A 24,139-nucleotide genomic window follows, 5' to 3' on the forward strand; every position below is an offset into this window, starting at 1 on the left:
CCTCGATCAAAGACTGAGCTTAAGCATAAGTCAGTCAGAAACATCGCTATGGTTACAGCCGCTAGTGACTGATGTCAACACGTTGACGCACAGAAACCTATATAAATGAACGGTATGCGACAAATATATGCATGTTGCAATGCGATCGACTTCTATCCACGTGACATGCTAAACCTCCACCTGCAGCAAGCGTGCTCTCTCTGTAACTCTACTGTCCATTACATATCTACAGTTTTTCTAATTGCTTGTAACTGATTTGATGCCTACTTTTATCTAGTTATTTCTTTTGCTAACTCTTCCTTGTGTATTTGATTATTGCTTCCATCGTACTTCGTAAAATCTTTCAGGCATTCTAATGTATATCTGCGGATTACAATATTACAGCTAGTAGCCTTAGTCTCTCTTCCGATAACCTATCACGTGTTTTGGAAATAGTCGTCTTAGCAAACACAGGCAGCATCCGTTGTAATTAAGATTCAGATAAAACAGGCACAGATCCCGTGGAGTTTGATTTACTATCACCGGTTTCACTCCTAAGACATTAACTTCATCAGCCCCCAGGTGGCAAAACGTTGGGGGTTAACACCATCGATCGGTATCACAATCATTTCGTGTTTCTTTGTGGTATTCCTATTACTGCTGCTTGTATTTCTGTCTCTACTTTTGACCAATGAAATGTATTGGTGAAGTGATTTCACAGGCTTTGAATCATCAAATTTTATTTTATGACGGAAGTTCGTTACCCGCTTTCGGTGTCAGTTTGAAAATTCGCCAAATATTAAATGCACTGTCGTACCACAGTCCTCCGTCCAACCGCGTATTCTGTAGGGTAAGTCCATTTCGTCAATGGCGCTTGGTGTCCTCTAGTCTGACACTCAAACCGTATTACTGGATCGGCAAATATCAGTAAGAATTATCCGCTTAAATGAACCCCCGTCGGAATGATGCGGAACACGTCAAAATAAAATTGAAATCCCCTGGGCACGCTTCCAATTGATTGGTTTTTGCGATTTCTCTATATGCCAGGTACTATATTCAGGCGGATTTGAATGCTAAATTAAATTCTTCTGCCATGTTCGTTTCGTGCGCGTGCCACGATTCACGCCGGAATAAACATTTTGTCCAGAAACTTGCACGCAATCTCAGCAATTTCCGGCTTAAAATTTCTCCTGCCGTCCGCTTATACGCAGAGGTGTCGGTCCACATTGTACGTCAGTGAAACATGGGTTCACTTACTTACAAGCGCATTTAGACCAATAAAGTTAGTTATTTACATGTTTTATGTGACACCTTGAGATTAAGTCAATTTTATTTAAACTTGTCTTTCAGATGACCATTTACAGATATGTTCAAGTAACACAAACGACTATTTAATTTAATAACAGAATCATGTAATACATGCCAGGCATTTAACACTATTTGGGTAAGTGGTTTACAATTTTGTCAGTAGAGGCCTTAATGTTTTTCACCCCTTTCTGAAAGACAGTAACTTATAAAAAAGAACAATGAAGGTCATTTTCCTAGTATTCCTTTTTTGGAAATTATTATTTTTCAGAATAATATGTACTTATTCAAAATATATACCCTTACAGAAAACATTTATTGTAAAACTGCTTAAAACACTTAACTCTTTAAACTGTTGCCTACAAAACCATTGTGGTTATTCTTATGGCACGGTGTACGCTGTGAAAACTTTTCTTCTTAAAGATCTGGATACGCAACGTGTAGTAATTTACCAATTCTCTCCTAGATTCGCAATGGCATGAAGTAAAAAAATGACTGTACTGAGTTGCTTAAAAATCTTGAAATGCAGAGTATTATTAGTACACCCACAGAAAACTGGTTCAAATATAATAATTGATTTCGTACCCTTTGGTACGCAGAAAACTGTATAAGCACAGATTTTTAATCAAAAGGGAGATTTGGAGCCGTAGACAGCTGGTTGGGGAGATGGAAGGTACTGTGACCATAAAATAAAGCATACTTGAACAGCAATTTAATATCAGAAAAAACTTTTTACAATATGAAAATACACAATTAAATACAATCCTTGAAATGTATGGGAATAAAACGATAACAGAAACTAAGGTAGACCTACAGTGGAGGGACAAAAGGAAACTCTCAAAATAATTCAAGTGTTAAACAGTTGAAACCAAATTATATCAAGCACATGACTAATGTATCAACTGTGAGGACAATGCAAGGTTCGATGATAAATGTCTTCCACTGTGAAGACAAAATAACTGAAAGCATTAAGTAGTTGCCGTGGAAGTTGTTAACAGAGAATTACGGGTCGAGAACATCAGGGGATCAAGTGAATATTTACACTTGACAGTTTCACAGACGGCTTAAGGCCCAATGATAAACATCAACCACGGTGAAGCCATTGCGACTATTTTACATACAATTTTCATTGAGGAACTCAATACCCCAGCCATAAAGATCGGTTTACAACGGTTACGGAGAAACTGAATTGACTGGCGTCGACCATGCAACAAAATTTACAACTAGCGACGGTATTTTAGGATTTATATGTAATTATCAGTTTCTTTAAAACATCTTAGGCTTACTTCTGAAAACGCCACGACGGGCAGGCAACCTATGAGGCTTATAAACACAGAGAGCCTCGCTGTGAAATGACAGACCAAAACATCACACTGAACAAATACTAAAGGCCGCCTCTAAATGGTGTTGCATAGATTTACTTAAGTGGGGCTTAAAAGAATCAGTTGCATTAAATCATGCACAAATGAAGCATAGAACACCAAAGCAAGGCAAACGCTTAATTTCAGAGGTTACAGGAAAGTAAGCAGCGGCAACATCCAACGAAATTTACAGACGAAATCTACTAAGCCCGGTGGGCAGAAACGGCATATAAACAAATCGCAAGATAGTTAACACAAACAGCTAGTTCAAAAAAAACAGTAAGTGATGAGTAACCGCGATTATTAGAATCAGCTGTCCAGATGTCTTACCGAAATAGATACCTTCTCCACCGGTGTATGATGAATTTACAAAATGATCAAGTGAATGGCACAAGACCATCCAAAGCATTCAGCGAGGCCTTTCTGGGTTTGACACTGATAAACATGACATTACATAATGGCAAATCTGTCCTCTAACACAGCAATGCGTTAAACAAGTTTAACTACCACTGAAATCGTCAAAGAGTTTTGTTGTTGTGGCCTTCAGTCCGAAGACTGGTTTGTAGCAGCTCTCGCTTTTAGTCAATCATGTGCAAACCTCTTCATCTCCGAGTAACAAGTGCAACGTACATCCTTCTGAATCTGCTTACTGTATTCATCCCTTGGTCTCCCTCTATGATTTTTACCCCACACACGTCCCTCCAGTACTAAATTGGTGTTCCCTTGATGTCCCAGAATGTGTCCTACCAACCGATCCCCTATAGTCAGGCTGTGCCACTAATTTCTTTTCTCCCCAGTTCTATTCAGTATCTCCTCATTAGTTACCTGATCTACCCATCTAATCTTCAGCATTATTCTGTAGCACCACATAGCAAAAGATTCTGTTCTCTTCTTTTCCAAACTGTTTATCGTCCATGTTTCACTCCCATCCATGGCTGCACTCTATACAGGTACTTTCAGAAATGACGTCCAGACACTTACGTTCCACTATCCTCGTTTTGCTTTTGTTGATGTTTATCTTATATCCTCCTTTCAAGATACTGTCCATTCCGTTCGACTGCTCTTCCGAGTGCTTACAATATCATCGGCAAATTTCTAAGTTTTTATTTTTTCTCCCTGGACTTTAATTTCTACTCCAACTGTTTCTTTTGTTTGCTTTACTGCTTTCTCAATACACAAACTGAATAACACTGGGGATAGGCTAAAACCCTTTCTCACTCTCTTCTCAACCACTGCTTCCATTTCGTGACCCTCGACTCTTATAACAGCCATCTGGTTTCTGTGCAAAGTATAAACAGCCTTTCACTTCCTGTATTTCACCTCTGACACCTTTAGAATATCAAAGAGAGTCTTCCAATCAACATTGTCGAAAGCTTTCTATAAATCTATAAATGCTACAAACATAGGTTTGCCTTTCCTTAACCTGTCCTATGAGAAGCTGTAGGTTCAGTGTCGACTTGTGTGTTCCTACATTTCTTCGGAATCCAATCTGATCTTCCTGAGGTCGGCTTTTACAAATTTTTCCATTATTCTCTATAGAATTCGTGTTAGTGTTTTGTAACCGGGACTTACTAAATTGATAATTCGGTAATTTTCACACCTGTCAGCCCCTGGTTTCTTTGAAATAGAAATTATTGTATTCTTCTTGATGTTTGAGGGTATTTAACCTCCAGAGTTTTGTCATGGCTAACTGTAGTCCTAACGGAATATTGTCTACTCTCGAGGCCTTGTTTCGACTTAGGTCTTGCAGTGCTGTCACATCCCTCACTCAGTATCGTATCTCCCACCTCATCTTCATCTACGTTTTCTTTCATTTCCATGATATTGCCCTTCCACCTTCCTACTTTCCTTTCCTTGCTTAGGACTGGTTTTTCATCTGAGCAGTTGACATTCATATAGGTGGTTATCTTTTGTTCGACGGTCCCTTTAATTTTACTGTAGGTGGCATCTGTCTTTCTGCTAGTGATATATGTTTCTAAATCCTTACATTTCTTCTCTGCCCAATGCTGCTTAGGCAATTTGCACTTCCTGTCAGTCTCATTTTTTAGACTTTTCTATTCCCTTTCGTCTGCTTCAGTTACTGCATTTTTATATTTTTTTCCTTTCATCAATTAAATTGAATACCTCTTGAGTTACCCAAGGATTTATACTTGCGCTCATCTTTTTACCTACTTGATCCTCTGCTGCCTTCAGTGTTCAATCTCTCAAAACTGCTCATTCTTCTTCTACCGTATTTCTTTCCCCTGCCCTTGTCAATCGTTCCCTAATGCTCTGCCCGAAACTCTCTACAATCTCTCGTTCTGTCCAGGATCCATCTCCTTAAATTCACGCATTTTTACAGTTTCTTCAGTCTTAATCTACAGTTCATAACCAATAAACTGTGGTCAGAGTCCACATCTGCCCATGGAAATGCCTTACAATTGAAAATTTGGATCCGAAATCTCTGTCTTACCATTATTTAATCCGTCTGAAATCTGGTGTCTCCACGTCCCTTCCACGTGTACAACCTTCTTTCATGATTGTTAAACGAAGTGTTAGCTATGATTAAATTGTGCCCTGTGCAATATTCTCCAGGCTGCTTCCTCTTTCATTCCTTTGCCCCGGTCCATATTCACCTACTACTTTTCATCCTCTTCCTTTTCCTACTATCGAATTCCAGTCCCCATGAATATTAAATTTTGGTCTCCCTTAACTCTCTGAATAATGTCTTCTATCTCAAAGTACATTTCTTCAAACTCTTCGTCATATGTGGAGCGTCCAGGCCCCATCTCCTTAAATTCCTATCTTTTTTAGTTTCTTCAGTTTTAATCTACATAAATTGTGGCCAGAGTCCACATCTGCCCCTCCGAAATATCTAACAGTTTACAGTCTTGTTCCGAAATCTCTATCTTGTAAGTAGGCTGTTTATGTTTTCTCTATTATGTAAGTAGGCTGTTTATGTTTTCTCTATGTAAGTAGGCTGTTTAGGTTTTTTATTGGTAACGCCACCTCTGTATGACAATCACTGGCTGTGCTGTGGGCAGTCTGTGGCTAGTTTGCATTGTTGTCTGCCATTGTAGTGTTGGGCAGCGGCAGCTGGATGTGAACAGCGCGTAGCGTTGGGCAGTTGGAGGTGAGCCGCCAGCAGTGGTGGATGTGGGGAGAGAGATGGCGGAGTTTTGAAATTTGGCATGAACTGATATATATATTATGACTTGTGATGATATTAAGGTAAATACATTGTTTGTTTTCTATTAATATCTTTCATTTGCTAACTATCCCTATCAGTAGTTAGTGCCTTCAGTAGTTTGAATCTTTTATTTAGCTGGCAGTAGTGGCGCTCGCTGTATTGCAGTAGCTTGAGCAGCGAAGATTTTTGTGAGGTAAGTGATTTGTGAAAGGTATAGTTTAATGTTGTCAGGGCCATTCTTTAGTAGGAAATTTTGAAAGTCAGATTGCGTTGCGCTAAAAATATTGTGTGTCAGGTTAAGCACAGTCCTGTAAAATTGTTCTAAGGGGAAGTTTCATATGTCGACCCTTAGCCTAGGATACCTCACTGGAATCTTCTGATTTTTTCTTGTAGTTTGTGTATTTAGTGTAGCTTTTGTTTATTGCTAGCGCGTAATTGTAGAGAGAATTTCCTTTGTAGTTGCAGTCTTTCATTGTTGTATAGTAAAACAGTTGTGGCATGCATGTAGATTTGCACCAAGTTTTTCGCAGCTGCAATTAACTAGATATTATTTTCAGTGCTATTTTAATGGGTTCTCTTTTTTTTGCTCTTCAAATTGTGTCTTTCTGTGTTGTCGTGTGAAATACTGTGACAATAATGGCGTGTGAAAAACGTAATACTAGGCTCCAAAGTAAACTGAGAAATGACAGTGAAAATGAAAGCAGTGTGTTAGCGCCACCGAGTAATGAATTAACTGATGTTCAAAGTAGTAATTTGGTAATTGTGCATAGGGAAATGGAGCGGGCAGCAAACAATGGCGTGGATAGTGAAGAGGGAAGCATTATCGATCGATCGGTCGGCAATAGCTCGCCTCAGGAAGCCGAAATGACACGACACGATTTCGCAAATACTGTAGATTCAGGTTTTGCGTCTTCACCGTTTTCTCAAATGAGTCAAGACACATTTTCCGCTTGTCAAAATGTGAATGTTTCCGGTGCAAATTCACTGCCGAAAAGCACTGAGGAACATGTTTCAGACACCAATGCATTGTTATTACAGTTAATACAACAAATGGGACAAACACAGCAAAAGCTTCAAAAGTTAGACACAATGGAACAAAATCTCAAAAAGTTAGACACAATGGAGCAAAATCTTCAAAAGTTAGACACTACACTTGAACAAACACGTGAAGATTTAACCACTGAGTTACATAACATTGAATCGAAATGTCAAAAAGTCTGTAATGACGTAAAAACTCAAATTTGTGAGCATTTTCAACCTATTTTTTCGCGGCATGAAAATGCATTACAGAATCACGAAGCAGCCATAAAAGAACTGCAAATTATTGTTCATGAAAATCATGAGACCTTGCAAGCTAAATTTGACTCAGTTGCATCTACCGATTCGGTTACGCAACTTGCAAAAACTCAGGAAAACTTTAAGGACACAGTAGATACTCTGAAACTTGGTTCAGAAAAACACACTGAGGAAATAAGTACACTATCGGAGAAAGTAGTTGAACTTTCGGATCAGCTAAATAATTTATCTACGAAGGTAGATGATAATCTGAATGACACAAAACCGGTAGTCTTTAATAACACAGAAGAGAGCGAACAAATTAGGAAACTGAAACAAAATCTGAATCAAATTGATACGCAACACCAAAGAGAAATCCGGGAAGTACAAGATCAGCTAACACATGTAATACAAGAATTACGTATTTCAGAGGATACTCGTGCCCCAACTTGGGAAGAGGGACTTAGAAACACGGAAAAGCCGCAAAATAATAACACAGGGCATTTCGGAAGTTATGAAAGAAATTGGCAATGTGCACCGAATTTTGAGATGGAACGGCCGACACGACCTAACAATGACCGATATGCTACTCGCCGACACGATGATTTTGACTATAAGCTGTTCATTACTACACGTAAATTCAAAACATTTAAGAATTCTGCCAACGACATTCATCCACAAGCATGGCTCCATCAATTCTCTCATTGTTTTCCTCCCAACTGGTCGTTAGAACACAGATTAGAATTCATGTGTGGCTATTTAGAGAATGAACCGGCTGTAAGAATGCGATCGGTAATTCACGATTGCCACAGTGAAGGAGAATTTTACCATGCCTTCCTCTCAGCATATTGGTCTCAAGCCACACAAGACCGGGTAAAACATGGTATCATAATGATGAAACATTTCGAACAATCTGAATTCTCCAGTCTTGTGAAATATTTTGAAGACATGTTGCACAAGAATCAATACCTGTCAATCCCATACAGCCCCTCAGAACTCATCCGCATTTGCTTAATCAAACTGCCTGAACATTTACGACATATTATTTTGGCAGGACGTTGCAAAGACGACATTGAAGCATTTCAGGGACTTTTACAAGAATTAGAAATTGACACTGACAATCGCGGAACGCGAAAGCAGGAACACAACAATTACAGGTCACATCCGTCGCAATTCCGCGATGAAAGAAGTAATAACTTGACACGACAAGGCTATTCTCACAACGCAAATCGTGACCAAAACAGACACCACCCATATGACAACCATTGGCAGAGTAATAGTTACAGAGAAAGATCGCATTTCCGTAGTAATAAATATGACAGAGATAACCATAGAAACAGACAATATGGTAATCAGAACTATTATTATCAAGGGAGACAGAATAATTTCAGACGCAACAGTTCAGCGCGCAGTTACGATTCAGGGAGAAATTCTCCACCACGTGACCGACACGAAAGAAACTGTGTAAACTACCGACAAAACGACAGACCTGAATTTCATCAGAACTGGCGGGATTCTAACAGAGCTGGGCCCTCTCGGCAAGGCGAATTCGTAGAAGTTAGGTCTCCTAATCCCATTAACGACGCGCGCCAACAAAGAGACAGACAATGACTCGCGCCGCAGGCACCCACGTGCGCCGGCTGGCTCAGAGAAAAATAACATAGACGCTAACCTTGTGAAAAATTCCAGTATTCTTCACTGACGTATACTGCATGATAATTGCGTTCAACCTGAAATTCTGAGTACTTTGAAGAGTAAAAGATTGTACCACATTTCACTTGTAAAACCGTTTATTGAAAGATAATCTGCCTTTTAACTTTGTCTTTGCCATAAAACGTTTCACTTCACGTTACTAGTATGCTTTAGAAACTGTTACCATGCAACAATGTTTGAAGTTAAATATCCAGCCAAGAACCAAGAGAAATTATTTAAACAGAAATTACGAATGCATTGTTATTGCGAACAGACGACACAGTGTAATTGTGTGTGTACATTCTTGCTTGTTTGTTGCACGATTACGTAACGACTATAAGGCTCACATACTTAGAACATTTACCAGTACTGCTAATGAGATTTTAATGCAACATTTTGGTTTATTTGAAAATACATTCTGGGTTTAATGTACTTTCTGAGAGATACCAGATGACACAGAGGTTAGTTTATGTGACAGCTACACGATTTTTATCACGACGCTACTAATGAGTGACAATTTACAATGTTGCTTTTGCGGTGTATCTGTTTTATATCTGCACAGTTTTCTGAATTCTTCTGGAAATCAAAACATGTTTTATTAGTAACTTTTGTGGTATAGCTACAAGGAGACAGCCTTTTCCATAGCACAACAATACGTTACAGCACAGTACTTTCATCATCACAACAATAAGCGTAATAACTAAGATATCTCTACGCAAAGCATTTCACTTTTGTTTATCATGAGGTAAGTACATTGGCTTCTGCAGAACTTAGCTTTTGGAGGAAAATAACGACACTTTCACAGAGATTATCTTACAACAATATGCACATTTAGCGCTACAGGACACGCATTTCAGTGATCAATTTTATACTTAAAACATTTATTTTTAAAGATTTTTGAATTACAAAGAAAGTTTTCCGTGATATATTTCATTCCATTGGTGTAATCTGTAACACCTGAGGGTATAATTACATTAATCCTCAGGGGGGTACACGTTTACTTTGTGTACCATGTGTGTGGCAACCACAAGGAACCCTAGCTAATATGGTATTTGCTTATACAACTTTACACATCGGTACCATATTTCTCTAACACACAAATTACACAGCTATCCGATCATTTAACTGAGAGAGACAAACATTTATTTTTACTATATCAGTGACAGATGTTTACGCAATTACACAGTTGGGTAACTTCAAACTTATGAAATTGTATTTTGTCTGTACTGTGTAAACTGTTCATATTTTTTCGGAACCATTGTGATACTATGAGAGCTTTGAATGATGTATTTGGTATGAGATCATGATTTTTAAAGTACGTTTGAGGCAGCTGACACTATTGAAATGAGCAGAGAATTTTCTTTAGGTTTTGACATTATTGGAGCAAGCTACGACGATTTTGAGATTTGACTGAGGTGTTATGATGTTATTTTTACGACGACGATGTGTATTATGTTGTTGAGGAATGTTTATTAGGCTACGTATTTCTCACGATGAAATATTGAAGAAGTGTCGACGAATATGTATATGTGTAATGAGGTAAGGAATAATGAGTAGTGTTTAGGGACTCTGATTTATGAAAAGGATGTTGGAAACCAAGAATCGTACTTTAAGAGTTATGACATGTGTGAATCATGTGTGAATGTATCACAATGCCACTGAACATTTTTGGACACTGTTATATTCATAGGATTTTGTTTCTACACATTTGCAAAGTAAATTCTCGACCTGTGAAATTTTGTAGCGGTAAATATTTCCGTACGAAAGTTAAGTGACCACCTGCACGTAATGCGTCGCGGGCACCCAGCTGTGTCAGACGCCTGGAGAAAAAGCCATTATTGCGAGCCCTTTTCAGCAGCACAGGTAGAAAAAAAAAAGGGGACGTGGGACGTGTCAAACACCTGGAGAACAAGCCATTAGGGTGTGCCTTTCATCGCTAATGCGACACCCTCGTTACTTGAAAACATATGATTACTCGCACTTTGTGCTAATTACTGAAATGCTTATGAATTGATGGGAAATATTCGTACATCTGCACACCTGATTACGACAAGCGTCTTTCTACGAGAGGTGAGAGAGTTTCTACTAACTTATGAAATGTCACATGACTATTGAATGATATTTTTATGCTTTGGTTTGCGTAATTGCTTATTTCATTTGATATCTGGTTTCCAGCTGTGTTGCAGCATTGCTTTTATAAAATGAAATGCATTTGCTAATGTGAACACTTTCTGTCAACAGATCTATTAAATAATTATTTTATGATCCACATTCTTAAAAAAAAGGAGCACTTGGAAAGGAAAGAACAGTAAGAAGGAACTAGTAACTGCATTCATAATTTTCTTTTCAAGTAATTGGTAACTTTTTGGTAGAATAACTTCTTGTGGTGCACCACTTTAATTACTTAGACATTGAGATGTGATTATACATTTCCCTTATCTGCATTGTTATCTTTAGTGTACTATTTTTTCTGCTTGAGCTATGTCATGTTTAGATATAAGCTGCTGTTTGCCAGGCATAGTGCTACTGAACTTTAATTTGTGTTACTCTGCTAAGCCAGATTTATTTTTTTTGTTTTGTTTGCTGCTCATTGCCTTATATTAGTTGTAATTTATGCTGCTTGCTTTGCCTTTTGTATTTTTTATCATTGCTGTTTGTATTAATTGTTTTGTGCTGCTGCATTGCCTCGTCCCTTAGTTTAATACCTGAGCTCAGTAGATTTAAGTTAGCTTAAGAGGGGGTAGACTATATAAGAAACGAACTATAGAGAATAGGGGAAGAATGCTTTGAAAGTTACATGAAAACGGTTTGGGCCTAAATGAGTATTGTACAATGAGCCATATTTATTTTGAAAGAAATATGAATAGAATCCAGAAAGCAGGTATAGATAGGACTTTTTGGGAATAATGACGAATGAAGGAGATCTCCGAGAAATAATGCAAAATACTGCAGTACCACAAACCCTGTCCTTTCTTTTTGTGTTATCCCACTATGTGTTTGTGTACCCTTGAGTATTTGTTTTCTTCCTGTCTCTGTGTACTGTTTCATAGAATTTTTTTTCTCTTCTAATACTAAGCTATATTCACTATGATGAGCAATACTGTTATCCTCAAATATAATTGGCATTCATAATATGTTATTTACCTTATAAATATGCTTACACATTATTTATTCTGTTTAAATGCTCATGTGTGAAGTTGATGTTTCAGTAATTATTCGGATCTTCTATGTATGTACTCATGTCATAATTCCTGTAACACTGACGTATATGTCTATTTCTATTCTTTTGTAAAGCCTGTACTACAAATGTTATCTGTATTGTTATGTTCTTTAATGATGTATTTTGTACCTTTGTTATTGTATTCTTCTGTTATAAAATTGTAATTGTCACCAGTTCATGATATTATTAACTTGTAAGTTACATTTCACTGCACACGTTTCTGTTGGTCATAGTATGTGGACAATATGTGAGAAGTAGGGACTGTTAGTGTTTGCACGTGTGTTACTAATTCAGCAAGGGACTGGATAACAGCATTGCTGGTTCTAAGGACATTTCAAACAAATTTTTTTGTGAGTGGACATGTGGTGGTTTATGGACTTGCCATATTCTCCACAAGACTCTTCGAGGGTGATTGTGCACCTGCACAGTCGCAACAGATGGCTGCTGGCCGTCTCTACAAGGACTACAGTGGGTCTGCACCTTCGATGGCCCACCAATACCGTAATCTCTACAAGGACTACAGTGGGTCTACATCTTTGATGGCCCACCAATACCATTATCTCTACAAGGACTACAGTGGGTCTGCACCTCTGGTGGCCCACCAATACCATACTCTCTACCAGGACTACAGTGGGTCTGCTCAGTGATGACCTACCTACCAATATTCTTCAAAACGTCGAATGACTCTGCTGTGGGTTTGCTCTGTTGTGGCCCATTACCTGTCTGCATGTCGAGAGTCAGCACTGTCTTTCCATTGGAAGGACAACACTACTTCTTCAAGACTGCATGGAAATCCACTACTTCTGTGTGCATTTTCTTTTACTGCTCAGACTTTGAGAAAGACACTGCTATTCTCCTGTTATGTACGATTAGGACTGTCTTTATGGACTGTGAGACAATTTTAGCTTTTGACCAACAATGTATCAATAAGTGTGTGCATTTTATATCTTTGTTACTGTAATTGTGAAAAATTTTTGTCAAATCTGTATTGGCCAGTGCCCAACACCATTTGTAAAAATTTTTGTGGGGAGCATGGGGGCTATGTAAGTAGGCTGTTTATGTTTTCTCTATTATGTAAGTAGGCTGTTTATGTTTTCTCTATGTAAGTAGGCTGTTTAGGTTTTTTATTGGTAACGCCACCTCTGTATGACAATCACTGGCTGTGCTGTGGGCAGTCTGTGGCTAGTTTGCATTGTTGTCTGCCATTGTAGTGTTGGGCAGCGGCAGCTGGATGTGAACAGCGCGTAGCGTTGGGCAGTTGGAGGTGAGCCGCCAGCAGTGGTGGATGTGGGGAGAGAGATGGCGGAGTTTTGAAATTTGGCATGAACTGATATATATATTATGACTTGTGATGATATTAAGGTAAATACATTGTTTGTTTTCTATTAATATCTTTCATTTGCTAACTATCCCTATCAGTAGTTAGTGCCTTCAGTAGTTTGAATCTTTTATTTAGCTGGCAGTAGTGGCGCTCGCTGTATTGCAGTAGCTTGAGCAGCGAAGATTTTTGTGAGGTAAGTGATTTGTGAAAGGTATAGTTTAATGTTGTCAGGGCCATTCTTTAGTAGGAAATTTTGAAAGTCAGATTGCGTTGCGCTAAAAATATTGTGTGTCAGGTTAAGCACAGTCCTGTATAATTGTTAAAAGGGGACGTTTCAATCTTAACAGATGAAGAAGAGATTGAAGAAATGTATGAGGGGACACAACATTATTCATATAGTTAAGGAGACGAACATTTAATAGTCGCGAGGAACTGGAATTCGTAAGTACGAAATGGAAGAGACGGAAAAATAGTAAGTGAGTGTGCACTGGATGAAGGAATGAAGGTGGATGCCACCTTGTAGAATTTTGTGTAGAAGAGTATTCTAATTAAAAACATAATGTCAATTAATTAAACACAGTTGGACAAGCACTGACGGCGTTACACCCAACTCAAATGAAATACCAAACTCGCCAATGAATTTAAGAAGACTGGCGAGCATTGAATAAGTAATTTGACAGACACGTAACCTATAAAATGATGTGGAAGAAAGTGTGGCATTTTTACATAAACAGTAAAGCAGTGTGTAATGACTTTTGTTTTCCATGACATAAAATACGAAACATCACGTGTGTCAAACGGTAAATATGGCTTTCGATTGCTATTATCACAGTGATTCAAGGTGACCATGTTGATGCGGCCCAAAGCAGCCCTATACAAAACAATAAGAGACGTTGTCAGTACTTATGTGTCTAATGTATTGTAAAATGCAGTGCACTGACAGGACTTTATGCACTGACAGGACTTTATGCCGATTCCCTCCACAACACTTGCTTCTGAGTATAGTAGCATGTAAGTGTGTATAACAAAGGCTGGTAATGGCTTGGACTATCATAAATGCTGCCTCTGGATCACGGGTTCCCGGGTTCGATTCCCGGTAGGATTGGGGATTCTCCCTGACCGAGGACTGGGTGTTTGTGTTGTCCTCATCATTTCGTCATCATCAGCATCTGTGAGAGTGATTAGATTGGACTGTGGAAAAAAATGGACTGTGTAGAAATTGGGACTTCGTACGGGCGCTGATGACCGCGCAGATGAGCGCCCCATAAATCAGCCATCATCACTATCAGAAATTATGTCGTTGTTTATCAGACAGCAAGGACAGTATTAATACATAAAATAAACACTCAAAATCTTTCCAATTACTCTGTTAAACATTGAGTTTCACTCTAGCACTTTTATGAAGAACATGAAGCAGTACAATAATGACCGAAAAGAAATATTTTCAGCACCGTATTTCACACAGTGCCATCGTATCTCAGGTAAATTGAAGGACGAGGGACGAGAAAGGAAAGGGAAGGCAAGGAATAACTGATATCAGCTGCATCAGGACTTTGTGCGTATCAGCGGCTACGAGTGTCAATGTGTACCGGACCGCTTCCTGGGCAGGCACACTGTTTATCACCACTGTGTGGACTGTCTCGGCACGTCTCTCGGCCGATCCACGTTCCCACCCCACGCTATCTACCTACAGTCTCTGTCCACGTCCTCCATGCTCGCTACTTGTGCTTCTGCGCTGAATGCGGTGGATCCATTGCACATCGAGGCGAATCAAATATATGAATTCATCGTGTCTTTTCTTTCGGACATGTCCGAAAGAGCAGATACCGTGCAGTTATAATTATAATTGTCGTATCTAACTAGATGGAACACGACTGACAAAGAGACCAAACGGCAGCTCTCGAATTTTTGTATGTCAAGTTCAGAACTCAAATATCAATTTCCCAAAACCGTTTGATCCAACTATCAAAAATTATCGACAAATCGTCTTTGATGTTTTCTGATCGCCCTTAGTACCCTAAAGTGATATCTACATACTTATGGACAGGTAACATAGCACTGTGCAGAATGATCACCTGCCATGGAGGGGGGTAGTGATCGACTTCCAGCTGACGCAGTTTTTTTTAAATAAAGGTGCATATTCCACAAGCATTTCTGAGGTGCAGAAAAAAAAAGATTTTTTAAAAATTCTTACTGATGTTTTTGTATTTCAATAATACTTTATTGGCAATTTTTACATAAGATAACCAATAACAAAATGATATTTGCAATGAAAAGAGGTTTTTTCGTGTGCAATATATAATTAGAAACAAGAGGGTGCGCGTTTTTCATAAATTGGTTCAAATGGCTCTGAGCACTATGGAACTTCTGACGTCAACAGTCCCCTAGAACTTAGAACTACTTAAACCTGACTAACCTAAGGACGTCACACACATCCACGCCCAAGGCAGGATTCCAACGTGCGACTGTAGCGGTCACGCGGTTCCAGACTGTAGCGCCTAGAACCGCTCGGCCACTCCGGTCGGCCGTTTTTCATAAAAATGACAAGTATATATGTTTCTAGAGTGAAATTTTCACTCTACAGCGGAGTGTGCGCTGATATGAAACTTCCGGCAGATTAAAACTGTGTGCCGGACCGAGAGTCGAACTCGGGACCTTTGCCTTTCGCGGGTAAGTGCTCTACCGACTGTTTCTAGAAACAACCTCTTGGCTGTGGCTAAGCCATGTCTCCGCAATATCCTTTCTTTCAGGAGTGCTAGTTCTGCAAGGTTCGCAGGAGAGCTTCTGTAAAATTTGGAAGGTAGGTGACGAGGTACTGGCAGAAGTAAAGCTGTGAGGACGGGGCGTGAGTCGTGCTTGGTTAGCTCAGTCGGTAGGCAAAGGTCCCGAGTTCGAGTCTCGGTCCGGCACACAGTTTCAATCTGCCAGAAAGTTTCAAGTATATATGTGTTAATTAGTGCACTTTTTATGAATTTTATATTTAAATGAAGTAGCTACTCAAACTCAATGCAAAAGGAAAAACGAAAAAAATTATCATCTAAAGGAGACTTGAAGCCTTCATCGAGCAGATACCTTTCTCTAGCGCTACTGAATATTTTCATCTTCTTGTATTTTACGCTTCATGGTGTAAGTAGGCTGTTTAGGTTTTCTTATTGGTAACGCCACGTAGCGCTCTCTATGAAAATCACTGGCTGTGCTGTGTCCAGTCTGTGGCTAGTTTGCATTGTTGTCTGCCATTGTAGTGTTGGGCAGCTGGATGTGAACAGCGCGTAGCGTTGCGCAGTTGGAGGTGAGCCGCCAGCAGTGGTGGATGTGCGGAAGTGAGATGGCGGATTTTTGAGAGCGGATGATCTGAACGTGTGTCCATCAGAAACCGTACATTTGTAAGAATGGATGTCATGAACTGCTACATATATTATGACTTTTGAAAACTATTAAGGTAAATACATTGTTTGTTCTCTATGAAAATCTTTCTTTTGCTAACTGTGCCTATCAGTAGTTAGTGCCTTCCGTAGTTTGAATCTTTTATTTAGCTGGCAGTAGTGGCGCTCGCTGTATTGCAGTAGTTCGAGTAACGAAGATTTTTGTGAGGTAAGTGATTTGTGAAAGGTATAGGTTATTGTTAGTCAAGGCCATTCTCTTGTAGGGATTACTGAAAGTCAGATTGTGTTGCGCTAAAAATATATTGTGTGTCAGAACAAGCACAGTCATGTATAATTTTTCTAAGTGGACGTTCCAATGGAAATACTCTATAGTGGTCCAGTCCCAGCCACATAAAGTCACCAGGGGTGGAGACAGTCAGATTGCAGAGGTGAGGACCTGTCTACGCTCTAGAGGGCCCAGAAAACATGATTAACAAAAACACGTCTATTAAGCAGTAATACAGGATTCTCTCCCAAGGCGCCGTACTGCAGCTGCGCCAGCACTGTGGTGGCTTCACCAGTAAGGGCAGATCAAGATTTGCATTACTTGCAATTCCACCACTGCAGCATGGCAACAGGTGGCTGCAGTTACGTCACTCGATGCTCATCGACCCACGGACGCCGGTGGCCTCCAGCTCTAAGTATCAATCTCCGAAGTGCTCAGGAGACAAGCCCGCACATCCACCTCGAGTACTCGCTGTCACACAGGGGTCAGCCTACAGCTCCCAATTTAGGAATAGCTGCTGGTAGCATCGCTGTGGCCACAAGAACAGGATGAGCAGTTGCTGTGGCCCTCCCTCTTGCAAGCAGATGATGGTCAACCTCCTGGTCATGCAGGTCAAGCCTCCAGCAGGGCTGCAGGCTGATGGCAGTCTCCGCATCCCATCAGTATTGCCTCGGAAGTTGGCACTGTAGAGTATTTCCAGGAGGCTTGTGGCTCCACAGATGATGGAAGACGGCTAGGCATGTCGAGGGTCGCCTGCCCTAGCCTTCCCTCTCACTGTATGGCTGAAACTGAAACAAAGAGTGTTCAAAAATGGTTCAAATGGCTCTAAGCACTATGGGATTTGACATATGAGGTCATCAGCCCCTACACTTAGAACTACTTAAACCTAACTAACCTAAGGACATCACACACGTCCAAGCTCGAGGCAGGATTCGAACCTGCAACCGTAGCAGCAGTGCGGTTCCAGACTGAAGCGCCTAGAACCGCTTGGCTATAGTGGCCGGCGACAAAGAGTGTTCATTGGGCAGTCACCAGTCAGCATTCAGAAAACGAGATATTCGTTAAGAAGGTTGGGGTATTTATGCTAGCGCCGTCTGTGCGCTCTATGGCAGTGCGGCTGACAATGACATGTGTAATGGATCTCCCTCCTCAGCTCTCATTACTTGCTTCAAACTTTCACAACTTCACTTTTCAGAGGGTCTTTTCCGCTGGTTCGGCACTTGAATACTTATTGTTGCGTTGGGCGTAGACCTTCCTTCCGACACTGTGCTTTGCCACTAGTATGACTGTGTCTCTTGGATACGACGATGACATCGTGCTTCACTTGCAGATTTGGGCACTTAGTCGTTCCCTGGTGTTGCAACAGTTTTCGCATTTGCCACAGCTCGTGCAGTGTTTCCCTTAGCAGGTACTCTGTTGGTCATTGACACAGATCTTTCGGCTTCTGGGAGTTGCCAAGGTAGAACTTGTTCATTTTTTTAGTGAATGCCGAGGTATTCTCCTGGGGAGTAACAGTTCCCCCTTCCATCAAAAAATTCGTCTCGAATTTTTCGGTTTGGGGTACCATTAATAAACTTGTTACTCATACTTTGCATCAGTAAAACAATTCCAATTATTCTTTTATTACCATTCAACTAATCGATAAATAGGTCTTTGCAGAAGCCATGTATTACGCACTGACATAATTATTCATATACTTATAGGTTAAACTATTAATTTACATGTCATTCTCATACTGTCTCCGAGCTTTATTTAGAAACCACAACGGGTATTGGGTGCGCAGGTAAATCTCAGCAGTGTACTGACTTCCCTTTAAAACAGAAGTAAATTACTCAAATCGCAATCGGACCAACTACACCACTGTTAGATGTGATGTTTACGGTCGTGATACTACAAGGTTGTTCAAAAATGGTTCAAATGGCTCTAAGCACTACGGGACGTAATATCTGAGGTCATCAGTCCCCTAGACTTAGAAGTACGTAAACCTAACTAACCTAAGAACATCAGACACATCCATGCCCGAGGTACTATTCGAACCTGCGACCGTAGTAGCCGCGTGGTTCCGGACTGAAGTGCCTAGAACCGCTCGGCCACAGCTGCCGGCTACGATGTTGTCTATCGCGGTATTCCTGTATGTGTTGGAACATTCGTTCGGCTGTAATTCTCCCTAGTTCGTCTGATGAGTGTAGAAACTCTGCATTCCAGACACTGTTTAGGAACGTTAAGTGTTAGGTAAGCAGCATCTCTAACTGCTTCTCGAGCCACAGTAACATAGGTTGTTTCCACTTACATTGGTCGTACCAATGGTGGTAGCTGACAGATAAGGCATCGCACCTACTAAGTCACAAGTTGTGTCATTTATTATTATTCCGCTATCCCATAGTTCTAAGGTATTTATTCCTGTTAGTTTCCCGTTTTCACAACAGCTTGCCATGACTTTTTCCTGTAGAAAAACTGAGTAGATCTAGTGTGTGTCTACTTTCTGGAAACGTGCACATAGTATTAACACTTCCCTTTGACATTCACTTGCTTTGGCTTTTCCCAGGAATAACTCGACCTTTTATGTCTGTATGCCAGTCTGTATTATCCTACTTGGGCAGATAGTAATACTTACCCTCTGGCATCTCTATAGGGCTTCCAACGACGTTGGGGCATAGCCATATCTCTGCTCTGAAATTATTTATTCATCATTCTTCCCAAATGACTAGACAGGGATATGTGGTAAAGGAATGATACGGCGCAATGACACCTAATACTGGGGATCGAATTAACACATGTAACTTTGCACCATCGAAACTCATTTCAACGATGGGCATGTGGTAGAATAGCGCCAAATTTGCTTCTCTTGGTTCTAGTATGGACCGTAATTCTGAAGCAAAGTTCTTTTTGCGCTTTGCTTAGGCCAATTATGAACTCTGTGGCGGCAATAACACAGAACTTAGCTGTCCACGGATGGCGTGATGCACTGCTTCTCGTAGCGTAGTTACTTCCATCCTTGCTTGTAGCAACCTAGCTACGGCCACTCTCGTATCCAACGCGTGCGGTCGATTTTGCACTGTCTGTAAGTCACCGTTTAAGGCCTGTACAGTATCTCGTGTGTTTTGCACCAGTACGGCAATTAATCCTCGCACTATCCTGATGGTTTTTACCACATGATCTTCTAAGTTTGACAAGTGAGTGGTATGCCATTCACTCTGTATCTAATAGCCTCGCTGTCAGCTGTATCAAACACTTGTTTTAGTACTTTCCCAACAGTATCTAACCAACTGTTCTTCTTACATAACAAGGTTCATGGCACCAGGTCCATTACCTATGTAGGCTGTTCCCTTAGTTTTCGACGGCCGCTGTGGCCGCGCGGTTCTAGGCGCTTCAGTCCGGAACCGCGTTGCTGCTACAGTCGCAGGTTCGAATCCTGCCTCGGGCATGGATGTGTGTGATGTCCTTAGGTTAGTTGGTTTAAGTAGTTCTAAGTCCAAGGGACTGATGACCTCAGATGTTAAGTCCCATAGTGCTTAGAGCCATATGAACTATTTTTGAACCTTAGGTTTTCCTCTGAGAGTTGTAAACCTCAATATTACCCATGTACTTTGGTTAAAATTCCCTCCTACTTTGCTTCTTGTTGCAACTCTCCAAACTCATCTTCTAATCTATGGACTTCATTCCTCACGTCCCAGCATGGAAATCAAAGCTCCCACCGATGGCATGTCAGCAGGACATCTGGATGCCTAGATAACAGTCTGGAGAGGCTGGATCTGTAACAGAGTTTTTACTCTCCTTCTGGTGACGTGCAGCATCAATATGATCACTATACTCTTCCAGGACCCTCATTCTGGCATGCAAATAGGGAGAGAGAAACCTTTATTATTATCTCCCCCTCTCCTCAGAAGGCGAGATTACCCGGACGGAACTCTACAACATCCATATACAAAACGTTCTAACGATCTGTCGATAATGAAAACTATACACTTCAAAACTTTTTAGATGTACTCGAGTCACAAGTCGTCTGTTTCTTCTTTGTTCCACGAGGCTTCACATACTGCAGATGCCACTGGTACCTGTGGCAATGCGTCTTCAGCTCCCTTAAAAGTCTTAATATATCCTACATGAATCACTGATGTCTTCATTGGCATCCGTATTTTAACACTGATTGGTAATGTCATTTCCAGTACTTGGTATAGCCCAAGTTACTGGGTTGGAATTCCTTAGTTTTGAGTTTTGGTATATGTGGATTGGCCTTTCGGTATATGTGGATTGACCAACTCTGTATTGTGGTAACTTCCCTACATGTTGACCTATCTGATCTTGTAATTCTAAGGCTTTTGTATTTGCGCATTTCACTTATTGTCAAAATTCTCGTGATTTCTTACCAAACTTTTTTACTATTTTGATATCGGATCTAAAATTTGGCTTAATCACTTCAGAACATGAAAACATTTTTCTCCCACACATTATCTCACATAGCCGAAGACCAATATCTGTATGAACTTCAGCATTGTATGCAGCAGATACAAATTTAAACATACGTACCAATTTTTATGTTTAGTGCTAATGTGATAGCTTGTCTGAAGTTTACTAAGTCTTAAGCAACTGTATTCACTTTTTGGCTAGGAATTGCAACCACTTCTAAATAACATGAGAAATGGTCAGTCCAGTCGATATGTATTTATTTCATTAAATGGGCCTAAAATGCCCATCCCAACTATTTCAAATTGTTCAGTAATTTCTGATAGATATTGTAATGGAATCGGTCAGTGGCTTTGATCAGTTCACTGTGCACAAGGTACGCAGTTCCTGGCATATTGCTTGACATCTCGTTTTCTAGTGCTGCACGAAAATTTTTCAGCTATTTGTCTATCAAAAATGGTTCAAATGGCTCTGAGCACTATGGGACTTAACTGCTGAGGTCATCAGTCCCCTAGAACTTAGAACCATTTAAACCTAACTAACCTAAGGACATCACACACATCCATGCCCGAGGCAGGATTCGAACCTGCGACCGTAGCGGTCGTGCGGTTCCAGACTGTAGCACCTTTAACCTCTCGGCCACTCCGGCCGGCCAGTTTTTGCAGAACTGTAATTTTCCTACTCAAACTTTCCGCATCAATATGCTTTTTTCTGCCTTGTGAACTATATTGTAATCAAATTCACTCAGATATAGTGCCCACCTTGTTAATCGGCTGCAGCAGGGATCCTTTAGTCCTAACATCCATCTGCGGTCATAACACTGAGGCTGATGACATTGTTTCCTGATGTGGCCCATGCACTCACATCTAAAACACGTTTGCTCTGTCTTCGTGTAGCAATGTCCATCTCCTCCATCTGTGTAGCAATCCTAATGGCAACAGACGGGTCACTTGGATTCTCCATTCTGAACCACCTTGACATATTACCAGAAATGGCTCTCAAAAATACATCCAAAGCCATATTATCTGCCTCACGTAGAATCAGTCTATCGACCTCCACATTCTGCGTTAGTTCACATGCTTGGGAGTTCAGGTTCCTAATCCTGTCAGAGAAGGATTACATTAATTCCCTGTGCTTCCGTGATAGTCCATTCCTTAAAGAACCTTGTGCTGCTCTGCTCCCAGTACCCCTGTACTGGGATGTTAACCTGTTCATCAAATTTTTTGGATACTAAGGATCTCCGAGTACATAACTTACGTCTTCACATCCCCCACTAACCTTAATTTAGCCATACAGAAGGACATTTCTTCCAACCATTATCCCGATTTAGCGGCAGCCTTTAACAAAGATAGATACATACTTGATTGTTTTCCCCAAAAATGGCACTATGAGGTTAGATGCTGCGGGATAGATGGAATGAGTAGATACACTCAATACGCTTTTATTTTGGCCTGAATCATGGACTCCATGTCCCACTACGGCTTCCCATTGTTCTATTCTCTTACGCAACGCTACATCATCTTGCCCCTGTTGCAGTGTAGTTTCTAACAAGGCGGCTGCCCCTTCAAATCTTTCAACCATTGCATTCAGAGTCGCTGCTGGCGTGTCTGGAAATTGTGTAAACTAAAGCTGCCGTTACGACAGAAAAGAAAGAAACTGCAGTAGGCAAAAAACAACTAAACTACACTTAACGTTTACGCTGTGCAGTATCCCAACGAGACTCTTTGCCCTGGACTGCCCTCTGACCAACCCTTATACACGTATGAGAGATAGCTGACACAGTTTGCAAGCATGACAGTTAATGCCTCGATAAATTACAATATGGCTGCAAGTAAGCTTGTCTAGTGTTCCCACGAACCTGAAACAAGGCTGCAGAGTCCTGTGGTATAACAAACGACACGTTCCACATACTATGAAGGCCTTCATGGCCAAAAAAAAAAAATACTCAACAAGAGAGCAAACAAATATCAGTCGTTCACCACACGACATTGTCACGAACTGCCATTCGTAGCTATTGAGATCACAGCGTACCTGCATAGACGGTCGGCTGCTGCCGTCCTAGGCATTTCGGTGTGGCACCAGGTGTAGACATTTCTACCACTGGCAACCACTTGCTTACACCAGATTTAGGTTCTAATGGTTCAAATGGCTCTGAGCACTATGGGACTTATCTTCTGAGGTCATCAGTCCCCTAGAACTTATAACTACTTAAACCTAACTAGCCTAAGGACATCACACACATCCATGCCCGAGGCAGGATCCGAACCTGCGACCGTAGCGGTCGCGCGGTTCCAGACTGAAGCGCCTAGAGCCGCTCGTCCACACAAGCCGGCTGAGATTTAGGGTTCTGGTCTCTAATCCCTACAGTTGTTAGCAGAGGGAGGGACAAGATACGGTGGTGGAGAGCTGACTAAACAAGTACATTATTGACAATAACAAGTTTCTTAAGCAGTAATGCAGGACTGTCTCCCAAGGCGGACACTGCAGTTGGATTGGCAGAGTAGCGCCCTCGGCAGTAGTGGGAGATCGACTGCAGTTCCACTGGTGCAGTAAGGCATCAGGTGTCAGTGGTTACATTACCAGGTCGCTATCGACCCATGGAAAATATCGAAGCGAATTTTCTCGAGAACTTTTGAGAGTTGCATCGAACAGCTAGTGATTGATAATTGAATTCTGAATTCCAGTAAATACAAAAATTCCCATGACTGCGTCGTCTCCTTGTAAGATTGAGAAATAATGGTCACATACGTAAACTCTTTCTTGTC

This window comes from Schistocerca serialis, chromosome 5, assembly GCF_023864345.2.
Source record: "Schistocerca serialis cubense isolate TAMUIC-IGC-003099 chromosome 5, iqSchSeri2.2, whole genome shotgun sequence".
Lineage (NCBI taxonomy): Eukaryota > Metazoa > Arthropoda > Insecta > Orthoptera > Acrididae > Schistocerca > Schistocerca serialis.